The 12,499-nt window shown below is 35.8% G+C and overlaps 1 protein-coding gene and 1 pseudogene across 2 annotated transcripts in view; both read right to left on the bottom strand.

Moving 5' to 3' along the window:
- LOC140597390 (FAS-associated factor 2 pseudogene) overlaps positions 1-12,499 on the bottom strand; it is a 61,239-nt pseudogene that overhangs the window by 36,917 nt on the left and 11,823 nt on the right.
- LOC140597400 (small G protein signaling modulator 1-like) overlaps positions 1,776-12,499 on the bottom strand; it is a 49,661-nt gene continuing 38,937 nt past the window's right edge. For both annotated transcript variants that reach the window (XM_072745665.1, XM_072745666.1), the window contains exon 7: positions 1,776-12,080. The gene's annotated coding sequence lies outside the window, so the exon portion shown is untranslated. The remainder of the gene's footprint in view (positions 12,081-12,499) is intronic.

Below are 12,499 nucleotides of genomic sequence, written 5' to 3' on the forward strand. Positions count from 1 at the left end.
ATAAGAAGTGGTGGCTTTGGCCTCCACATTCTATGGCTAATTCAGGGAACAATCTGTGCAGTCATATAAGTGATAGATGGTTATTATAAGATTATATATTTGTTATTTCATCCTAAAAACACTACAACAACATGCATGGTCTATTACTTTTAAAAGGATGAAGTTAGGGATATGCAGATCAACAATTCAATAAAAGGTTCTTGAATTCAAATTTGAGGCTTATATTCTTAATACGACATATACAGTCACTATAAATCTATTTATTGGTTCAGGAAATAATGAGGGACTGTTTTGTGTCAGAAACTGTTCTAGGTGAACTGTTGACCATAATAGACAAAGGTCATTGCCCTGGTGGAAGCTGCATTCTGGAAAGTGGAACAGGCAATGGACACTCAATGCATGAGTAAATTACATCATGTGTCGTCAGATGGTGAAAATGCTAGGGAAAACAAACAGTGGAGGGTAATTGGGGTTTGAAATCCTTGGGGGTAAGCATGAAGATTGCAGGGAGTAAATAATTGTAGGATCTTGGGTCATCATAAATCTGTGGGTTCTATATTTCATACTACTGCATACATAAAAGGGATTTTAATTGATTTGAGGATTGGAGGATTAGTGTGTATGCATATGTAGTTCTTCTTCTGAGAAGATGATCTATTATTTTCATCACACTCTTAAAGAGATCATGTTCCTAAACAAAAAATTCTGACATTCTCAGTATTATGTGTTTTCACAAAACTAGATAACATAGATATCTATAATTAGATAACTAGATAACACTTCTTTCCTATTATCTTTGCGTTTATTAAAAATAATTGTGAGAGATAGACTTTTTGGAAAAGACTGTTGTTATTACACATGTTGATATTGACTTTTATTCTGAACACTGAAAAAATAAAGTTAATGATATAAATAATTCTGGTCTCTTCTTTAATTGCAGTCCTTTTGGGGATCCCTGGGTGGCTCAGCGGTTTAGCGCCTGCTTTTGGCCCAGGGTGTGATCCTGGAGTCCCGGGATCGAGTCCCCCGTCGGGCTTCCGGCATGGAGCCTGCTTCTCCCTCTGCCTGTGTCTCTGCCTCTCTCTCTCTCTCTCTATGTCCATCATGAATAAATAAATCAATAAGTAGCTCTTTTTTTAAAAGATTTTATTTATTTATTCATGAGAACACACAGAGAGGATTGAGAGAGAGAGAGGCAGAGACACAGGCAGAGGGAGAAGCAGGCTCCATGCAGGGCGCCCTACGTGGGACTTGATCCCGGGTCTCCAGGATCACGACCTGGGCTGAAGGCGGCGCTAAACCGCTGAGCCACCCGGGCTGCCCAATAAATCACTCTTTAAAAAAAATTCCAGTTCTTTTCAATTTAGAGAGAAAATGAATTTATAAATGTTGAATGTGATCACAATTATTGATCCCACCAATACATTGAATTTTTACATTTACACTACTTTTCTTTAAAAACAGCATCATCCAGAAAATGTTAAACACAGTGAAACAATAATCTTCAATTCATTATAAACAACTGTAACTTTATTCTATATAAGATAGTATTGCACTGGTACTTTACATCTAAAGTGAAGATTGTAATTCCTCTTTCAAAAGACTGTTGTAGGAATTTTAAAAAATTTTTAAATAAAACAAAACAAAAGACTTGTAGGAATTAAATGATGTAGTATATAAGTCAATTCAACCTACATCATATTCCTTCTTTTTCTTTATAGGTAATGTGTAACTGTGATTTTTTTCATTATTACAAAAAACATACACACAAGGAATCTTTGCTATATTTCTTTAATTCATTAAGATATGATAGGAACAACCCTGAAAATCAAATTACTTTTATCAAGTTCAATTAAAGTTCAAGCTAAGGAAGGGTATATTCAGATTTTTTGAAGGGAATGTTTGTTCTTTGTAATTTAAATGATTTGTAAATAAGAGAGATCAGTGACACTATATCAGTGTATTTGTATGTCTTTCTTAGAATGAATGCTGTTAAACAAAGATGTTCTAACATTTAGTCAAAGAATCTTTCTAACTCTAAAAACAACTATGACAATTCATTATGTTCCATAAAGTGTTCTTGAACTGGTAATTTTGCACTGGTGCTTCCCGTAATGACCATTACTATACTCATTTCCTCAAATCATATCTCCTTTTACACAGCTTATTATATTTAGAAATTTAAACGTCTGTACATACGAATGGCCAATTTTCAAGAGCATATATTTGAAAAAGTCAAATATGATCCATTTCCATGCCAAAAACATTGACATTCCTGGTCTTTAATCACTTTTCTTCAGCTTTCCAGTGTACTACCAAATGAATGTAGACTAAGAGAGGATTTGGTGACCAAGAAATACTCATCATTCACAGAAAAATGCAGATTCCAAAAGAAACAGGAAGAACAAAAATGTAAGTCTATATCGAAAGGCAGACTTTACTACTTTCTTATAAACTTCACAATCTTGTTTTAACAAGATGTTGTCCCCAATGTGTAGGTAAAATCTCATGGGCCAGAGCTTATTTTCAACTGTGAAATATACAATAGTAAACTCAGATTTTTAAAAATCTCCTTGAATAGAAGTTTTGCAACATTATATTATCAGCTGGCAAAATATTTCCTTCCCTTTTGCCCAGTATTTTCACATAATTTATACACTGGAACCTTACCATAACAACATCCTCAGTCTGTGGAAATTCCATAGTAGAGGATGTATTATACTGCAGTACTTGCCACATTGAAATAAAGTTTAGAAAATTATTGTTGAGCGGTTATTATGTATTAAGTACTATGCCATGTTGTATAAAATGTTTAATATATATGAGCTATTAAAATTTTGTCTGAAATCTATCTGGTCCCTGACCTGTATTATCTATGCCACCGGAAGCTGTGAACTCTTTACAATGGAAAATGTTAGGAAACAAGACTAGCAAAGATCTGCAGCATCTACTCCTCTCTATGTTGTCACTACCTTTTTAATACATTTTGGTATATTTGTGTGTGTTTGTGTGTGTGCGTGTGTTACGGAAAATCTGATTCCACACAAGCAATATTACTACACTGTATGATTTGCTAATGACCTAGACTTTACCATGTAGGCAATAAGGAAAATGCTGTAAATGTATAATCAGGAAAATAATGTGATGAAATTTGTGTTTTGATCATAAATACAGAGAATGTACTGGAAGGAGTTGAAACTGGTGTCAGGAAGAACAGTTAGGAAGTATGGGCAATGATACAAGGGCAGGAACTATATGTGAAAATCCTTGTAAACTTCAAAGTCCTTACAAATATTACTTATTATTATTGGTGAGATTTTTTAAAAAAGATTTTATTTATTCATTCATGATAGTCACACACACACACACACACACACACAGAGGCAGAGACACAGGCAGAGGGAGAAGCAGGCTCCATGCAGGGGGCCCGACATGGGACTCGATCCCGGGTCCCCAGGATCGCGCCCTGGGTCAAAGGCAGGCGCCAAACTGCTGGGCCACGCAGGGATCCCCCATTATTGGTGAGATTAATTCTTCTGGTAATTAAACCTCCCTGGACTAAGAGCAAGAATGAGCTACATTAGACAGATTTCCTGCCATAATAGGGCTTGTCGTAATGACACGGTTTTATGTTATAAGGCCAAAGTGCAAAACTAAGCTGATGCCTGTTTTGCACTACAATGCCCAGCTGTCTATTCAAATAACTCTTCTGCTAAAAAGGAATCTCTTGTTATATTAATGACTCTTGGTACTACACAAAACCATCTAAAACTGTTCCACTAGACTGTTTTAAGAGCAGTCTTCCCATAATGACCCAGAATGAATTTTCCTAGATGTAACCTAGTTTAAATGGCATATAAATCTCCAATTTGCCATTTGCTACGTAGATAACCATAAGCACTCTAATAAGAAAATGTGGGTGCCATTACACTTGGTCAAATTTACTACTGAATGACTAGCTAACAGACTTGGAAAATTTTACATCCTTTATCAATGGAGGTGTCATTAAAAACAGACCCTGGAGCTATGTCCTGAATTTCATTTTAAAATCACAGCACATTATCATTATCTGGACCTGTCTCATTATAATAGGTTTGGTCTCAATACAACAGCAATTTCTTTAAAGCTTATTGTATGATAGAGTGAAATCTGGGAATTTTTTAAAACTACAAATAGCTTTCAATTTTTTACTTTTTTTTTTAAGATTTATTTATTCATTCAGAGAGAGAGAGAGAGAGAGGCAGAGACACAGGCAGAGGGAGAAGCAGGCTCTATGCAGGAAGCCCGACTCAGGACTCGATCTGGGGTCTCCAGGATCACGACCTGGGCTGCAGGCGGTGCTAAACCGCTGTGCCACCAGGGCTGCCCAAATAGCTTTCAATTATTTCCTCCCTCTATCCCTGCCTGCTTCTATATTCTCCATTACTAAATTGGTACATCATGAGGCTAGGATGAAGTTCCTCCATTATTTGGGAGGCTATGCTCCTGATAATATCTGGCAATTTTAGAAAAAAAAAAAAGCTATGAACTTGTATGTTAAGCGAAAGAGTTTCTGATCAGGGTGGCTCAGTAGGTTTAGCATCCAACTCGTGGTTTCAGCTTAGTTATAATCTCAGAGTCTTGAGATTAGCCCCAAATCAGGCTCTGCTCTCAGCTCTGAGTCTGCTTAAGATTCACTCTTTCCCTCTCTCTCTACCCCTCCCCCACTCACGCACACATTCTTGCTCTCTCTCAAATAAGTACATAAAATCTTCAAAAAAATTAAAATTAAAATAAAATCTTTTGAATGCTGTTCTTCAATGTTTAAGGCACACAGAACTATCTGGAAAGCTCATTTTGGTGGGGAGATCTGATTCCTCGGCACTGCTATAAAGGATGTGTTTCTGCCATATCATAGTGCAGCAGAGTGCAGCACTAGTGATGTTGTGCTAAGCATAGCTGCCTTTCATAGGGCAGCATAATTCAGAGGAATTTACCCTCAGAGGAAAACTTCCCCAATGCAAAGCAGATGACTGATAACACCCTTTATACAGACTGAACGTAATGGTTTATTCACTTATGCATATTAAATCCCTTTGAAATTAAAGGGAATCAGAATAGGCTGCCACAAAATGTGTCACTTTGTCATGTGGACTGTTTTGAGCTGAAGGCAATCAAGATCCAACGGATTCAAAAACTTTCCCCTCCCCCTTATTTGTCTCTGAGAATTCAGAGGAGGTCTGGTCCTGGAAGAGAGGTACCACCAGAAATATCTACAAAAAGTACAGGCTAGGTGTGCCAAGCTAAGGGGAACTCAGCAAGATACGTTTGTTCAGTTTCCTCTGTGTCCCACTGTCTCTGCAGGTCATGACAAACATTTGTTTTCCAATTATTTGCTCTTATCATCTTTCTGTTAATTGTGTTCCTTCCTTTTGAAGCCCCAGATCCCTACCCCTAACTCCTTAACTCAGAATGGCATATTAAGCCTCAATTGCCTGTCTTGAAGCTTTTCATGTCTTTGTGGGGCTCTCATAAGTACAAAATTAGATGTTAACCAATTTAATTAGTAGACCAGCCAAAAGAATCCAGTAAGTTAAGAAAAAAAAAAAATCCCTCCCTACTAAAGCAAACATTAGAAGAGTAGCAATATGGGGCACCTGGGTGCTGCAGTTGGTTAAGCACTCGACTCTTGGTTTTGGCTCAGGTCATGATCTCAGGGTCATGGTCTCCAGGTCGTGAGACCGAGCCTCTTGTCAGGCTCTCTCTCCCTCCCCCTCTTCCCTTCTCTTCCACTTTCTCTCTTTCACTCTCTCCCTCTTTCAAACAAATAAATAAATATTTTTTTAAAAAGAAGAATTAGCAATATGATTTTAGATTTACAGCATAAATTAAACAAATCACAAGTAATCCAATCATATTTGAAGCTGGCCTCCATCGTATCAGTTCAGATGAAAGAATGATCAATAGAGGTCATATCATCCCCAGGCATAACTGAACTAGCCAAGAAACCTGTAAGAATGCAACCCCACTAGCTTACAAATAGATATGATCACCAGATGTACTTAGTGAAATTTTTAACATAAGGAATCGAGATGTCTTTCAGATTCCAAATCTCTTGAGACGGAGAAGACCGCTGTGGGACTTAATGAAATGGCATCGGAGCATCTGCTAGCATGACATCATGGGCCTCCAATCAACAGCGTCCACCTTCTCAGGAGCCCCCTGCTCCAAATTTTGACCTTAAAAATCCTCACTTGCAAACCATGAGGGGGTACAGGACTTTTGAGCATTAGGTACTGTTCTCATGGGTGAGACCACACCATTAACAGCTTATCTTTCTTCACTGCAAAAGCTCAGTGTCAGTTTTTATTGGCTCTCTGTGCATTGAGGGGACAAACTCTCACTCGGTTCAGTTACAATTTGATTAAATAAGGGTATATAAACCCTGCCAGTCTTGAAGTGAATGAGGGAGTTCTCGGGGTTTGTAGTGATCAGCTGCATCCTGCAGATTCCTCATTTGAATCAAAGGCAGGTTGGCAAAATGAATAGACTTTCCATTTTGAAGACTTGGACTAAGTATGGGGTTAGAATCATACTTGACTGCCTACCAGGCAAATATCTCACCATAATGACACTCAAAGAGGTAAAACTACCTCCTGAATCAAACTGATCAGATTGAAATCCCAGCTCTGCCACTTACTCTATTTCCATATCTGAAAATAGATGTAACAATAGTAGCTACCTCACAGAGTGACAGAGGATAAATTAATCAAGTCATGTGAGATACACAATATATTTCTTGGCATATTGCTTACCAACAATTAGTTACTACTATTGTTGTTCTATTAAAATAATAATTTATATGTATTTTCAAAAATTGGTAACACATGCCATTTTATAGCATCTGGAGAATGGAATCTGAGTTTAGTAATACTTCCTCTTCCTTAAACATTTACCTAAAATATAGTACTAATGTTTTTGAATTAAAGTTGTCCAGTCATGGGCATTACCCTTTCTTAAAGCTGGGTGGATCCTCAAGACAAACGTCTCTCTAAATATCTCTTTTCCCCATAAAGCAAACAATGGTCTTTTGCAAGGGACATTCCTGTCAGAAGACTAATAATAGGGACACCACTTGAACCATATGGGTATTACGTGAATAGAATGTAGATATGCAGAAAAACAAAATGTAATCATTGAGGCTGTTGAGCTGAGCAAACACTGCTTCACAGTGTTAATGACATGAAATTTTCCTCTACTTTCTGTGTTTTTGCCTTTGTAGCTACTCAGAATTTCACCCCGGTCCTCTGGTGACAGCTGTGGCACATGAGCTCAGAACACTGGATCTGCTCGATGATTTCCTGCCAAGCACTTTATTAAGAGTTTTAGATTTATTAGATTCAATACAGTTTGCTTGATGCATGGTAGATTATTCTATATTTCGTAAAAATTACCCTGTTCTATGGCTTGATGCCTTGAGTTTATAGCCACTAAGACATGGTTTATTGTTTGTTCTTGATTTGGAAACAAATAGTTTCCCTTTGTTCTGATTCTTTATTTTCCCTGTCTACTTTTGAGATGCTAGAGCATCGTGATTGCACATAGTATTCGAAACTCAAGATTTATTATACATTGCATTTTCTTTAAAAAATTAGATTATAGATCTAAGAGTAAACAATGCTTAAGGAGCAAGAGACTGGACGTGTGATTTGTACACATACACTTAATTTCCGTATATTCTTGTCATGATTATCCATGGCATTTATGAACCTATGTTGATTTATTATCAAATGAAAGTTTAAAAAGCCTAACAATTTAAAAAAGCAAGATGCACTTAAAATAATAAACTTTAAATAGAATCATCTAATTTAACATCAATAAATCTGACAATCTGACAATTCAGGGTGAGGGTGTTTCTATATACTTATAAGGAAATTGTATGTCTTTCTTTAAAGTTTTTCCCTATGCTATATTTAAAAAACAAAAATCAGAAACAGAAACAAAAAAGTCTATCTCAGGATGGTTATAACAAGTGACAATGTACAAGTTTCATAAATTTGAACTCTTCTAATTTGAAAACCAAATCCAGTTGGCTAGACTGTTGTGTTTGGTTGGTGTTTTATGTAATTGGGAAATTTTACATTTAAAAGTAGTTTTCTGGTATTATGCTGAGTGAAATAAGTCAATTGGAAAAGAACAATCCTTATATGGTCTCATTCATTTGGGGAATATAAAAATTAGTGAAAGGGAATAAAGGGAAAGGAGAGAAAATGAGTGAAAATATCAGTGAAGGTGACAAAACATGAGAGACACCAACTCTGGGAAACGAACAAAGGGTAATGAAAGGGGAGGTGGCCGGGGGGTTAGGGTGACTGGGTGATGGGCACTGAGGGGGGCACTTGGTGGGATGAGCACTGGGTGTTATGCTATATGTTGGCAAACTGAACTCCCATAAAAAATAAAAATAAAAAATAAAATAAATAAAATAATAAAAGTAGTTTTCTAATTCATTTCAAAAAATCAGAAAATTTAGGCTAATACTCTTGATTGGCAAAATTAGCTGAAGCTGAATACCGGCTGTCCCTTGTACTAAAGGCCCATGTTCTCCAAAGACCTTGTTCCCCTTGTTCCCAACCCTCTCCATTCATTCATGTTGGTGGGCTAGTCTTTGTATATACATTTGTGCTTGGGACCACTGACGTAGAGATGTCAAGGGATGATGTGCTAAAATCTGACAATCTGACAAGCCCGGTAAAGGTAGGTTAGGAATCCATCAATAGGCTTTATAATGTAGCTTATTTCAATATAATAATAGTCATGGTGCAAATGAGAATAATTACCTACTTAGTACTTGAACAACTATAACATTATGCAGCCATTAACCATGATATTTTAAAAAATATCAGATGCAAATGTAAAAGTGATTTGGTTAAATGACAAAATCACAGGTCATATAGTCGTAGGTAAATTAGTATTGAGTTATGTTACAAGGAGAATTCAAACGAGATGTGCACTATCAAGGCACTACTCTAAATGGATGGATAATCACGTAGAATTACAGAGCTAAATTGGGTCAGGCAAACCAATTCCAGGACCAAAGATTCATATTTATATATTAATTGCAACTAATTACATTTTCATTGATTTTTTAAAGAACAAATTAGAGAGACCAGTATGCTTCTTTGGAATAGAGAAGAAAAAGTTTTAAAAAAGGATATGAGTATTGTCTAAAGTTAGAGTCCTGAGGGAATGGTTGAATAGTCGAAAAGGACTAAGGATTAGTTAGCACAAGTACTAACTAGTACTAAAGTACTAGTTAAGCAACATTTTAAGTAGTATAATAATTTTTCTGATAGATTCTTTGCATTTTTAAATATTTGCATTTTTGTTCCAGTAAAAGTAACTCACTCTCCATGTAGGTGATTAGAAAAGGGGGAATGGAAGAAATAAAATACAGCTCACCTATAATCTTACTATCAATATTTTACTATTAAAAGTTTCAATCCTGGGGATCCCTGGGTGGCTCAGCGGTTTGGCGCCTGCCTTTGGCCCAGGGCGTGATCCTGGGGTCCTGGTATCAAGTCCCACGTCAGGCTCCTGGCATGGAGCCTGCTTCTCCCTCTGCCTGTGTCTCTGCCTCTCTCTCTCTCTCTCTATGTCTATCATGAATAAATAAATAAAATCTTAAAAAAAATAAATAAAAGTTTCAATCCTTTTGTTTCTTGTCTTTTTGCTGCTAAACCATAAGATGTATATGGATCAGGAGCCTCTATTCTGCTCACTAATATATCCAAATACCTACACAGTGCTTACTAAAACAAAAAAAAAAGGTAGGCACTTGGTGGATATTGACTGAACATGTGTGTTCAGAATTAGAGTTCTATTGCTTTATTTTTATTTTTTAAAAAGATTTTATTTATTTATTCATCACACACACACACACACACACACACACAGGCAGAGGGAGAAGTAGGCTCCTTGCAGGGAGTCCGACGTGGGACTTGATCCCAGGTCTTGAGGATTCACACCCCGGGCTGAAGGAGGAGCTAAACCGCTATACCACCCAGGCTGCCCTGTACTTTTTATTTTGTGTCTTTTCATTTGAGTTCATATTGTGAGCATTTTTGTCTTTAAGTGTTCTAACAATGTAGTTTTTTAAATGGCTAGATATGCCATAATTTCTATTGTTGAATATTTAGGTTGTTTCCAAATTATCACTAACACCAAAATGCTTCTGCAAGCATTTTTTCCACATAAAACTGGTTAGTATAAATATCTGGTATACCAGACTCATGAACTGAGTCTTTATATTGATCATTATAATTTTTGAAAATTTTATAGGAAAAATAAATGGTATCTAATTGTTTTGATTTGTAGTTACTTGACAACTGTTAACACTATATATTTTTTGTGTATGTCAATAAAATTACCTTTAAATGGAAATATTATTGTTTAAAAATTTAACAGAAATCCAATGTATATAATATTTGATCTCTTCTAATCAGCATATATAGAAACACAGACACATTATAGACTTTGCTATATAGTTAATTATTCATTATATCTTAATCAACATTTCAAAATACATGCACATATGCACATACACGTGTATTAACTGTACATTCACTGACACATTCATATATTCCTTATGTGATAACATGTGCATATTTATTGACTGATGCTGAATTTTAAAAAAATGTTTTTAAAAGATTTTATTTATTTACTCACAATTGACAGAGAGAGAGAGGCAGAGACACAGGCAGAGGGAGAAGCAGGCTCCATGCAGGGAGCCTGATGTGGGACTCGATCCTGGGTCTCCAGGATCACACCCTGGGCCGAAGGCGGTGCTAAACCGCTGAGCCACCTGCGCTGCCCATGTCAACATTTTTTCTTATTTGACTTTTAGACTTTGTTTTAGAGTAGTCTTAGGCTCACAACAGAATTAAGAGGTAAGTATTGAGATTTCCATATACATCATGCTCTACACAGGCATAGCTTCTCTCCCATCATCAAAGTCATTCACCAAGAGGTATTTTTAAAAATAATAATTGTTATTAAATTAATATGGATATAAAATATATTTATTTTTATTTACATACTTATACTATAAATATAAATTATTATTTTTATCAGTTTTTGCCAAGGATAAACCTACAGTGACACATCGTAATCACCCAATGTCCATAGATTATATTATGGTCCACTCGATATTTACATTCTATGGGTTTGGACAAATTTACAATAACATCTATTCACTATTATAATATCATAGCATATTTTCAGTGCCCTAACACAAACAAAGGAAAATGATTCATCTTCTCCCTAAATTCCCTTCAACTATTCATCTTTTTATCGTTAACACAGTTTCTTTTTCTTTTCTGGAACATCATATAGTTAAAGTTATATATAGTATGTGACCTTCTCACTTTGGCTTCTTTCACTTAGTAATTTGCATTGAAGTTTCCTCCATGTATTTCTATGGCTTGATGGCTCATTTTTATTTTAGTGCTCAATAATATTTGTTTGTATTTATCACATACACGTATTGCAAAACTTCTTGGTTCCTTCCAAGTCTTGGCAACTATGAACAAAAGCTGCTATAAACATCTATGTGCAGGTTTTTGTGTGAGCATAAGTTTTCAGGTCCTTCAGATAAATGCCAAGGAACTGAAATCTTCAGATTATCCAGATGTCACTAATATCTTGGTCTGTTCCAATCCCATTGCCGTTTACCTTTTCTATGCCAAGTATGGTTTATGAACTAGTAACATAGGCACCAAATACGAGCTTTTTGGAATCTCAAGTCTCACTCCAGGCCTACTAAATTAGAGCTTGTATTTGATGAAAGTCCTCAGGCAATCGATGTGTACATGAAAGTCTGAGAAGCAGTGCCATCAATTCTAACACCTCTGATTATAAAATATAAGTCTCCACTTTGACCTAGAGTTAGAAACATGCCTAAAATCAGTAGGAGCTTTTGAGACAAACAAAAAAATCTTCAAATCCCAGCCCTTCTGCTTCTGAAGTGATTCTCTTGAACAGGTAATGCAACATTTCTCCTCTTTCTCCATCGATGCAATGATGAAAATAAGACCTTGTTGCTGTATTAAGAAATGTCATATGCAACTGATGAATTATTGAAAACTACAGCTGAAACTAATAATGTACTATACGTTAGCTAACGTAATTTAAATATAAAAATGAAGTGTGATAAAAAAATAAAAAGTACTCATCACTGAGGTATAATAAATGGTCAATTGTGAATAAAAATTATGATTAGAGATAAATTAGAGAAAAGGAACAGCTCTTGAGGTTACAAAATGGTTAGTTGTAAATTGTGAATTAAAGATAACCTGATAACTGATGGGAGTTATTCTAATGCCATGCCACTTTGCTGTAACAGCAATTCTTACCAGTTCAATTAAGCTTATATTTTCAAGGATTCTTAGTTTTCTCCTGGAATTATGATCAACATAGTAATTTTTTATATTATTTTTTCTGAGAAACATTTTTAGGTAAT

Source organism: Vulpes vulpes, unplaced genomic scaffold (genome assembly GCF_048418805.1).
Source record: "Vulpes vulpes isolate BD-2025 unplaced genomic scaffold, VulVul3 u000000643, whole genome shotgun sequence".
NCBI classification, from domain to species: domain Eukaryota; kingdom Metazoa; phylum Chordata; class Mammalia; order Carnivora; family Canidae; genus Vulpes; species Vulpes vulpes.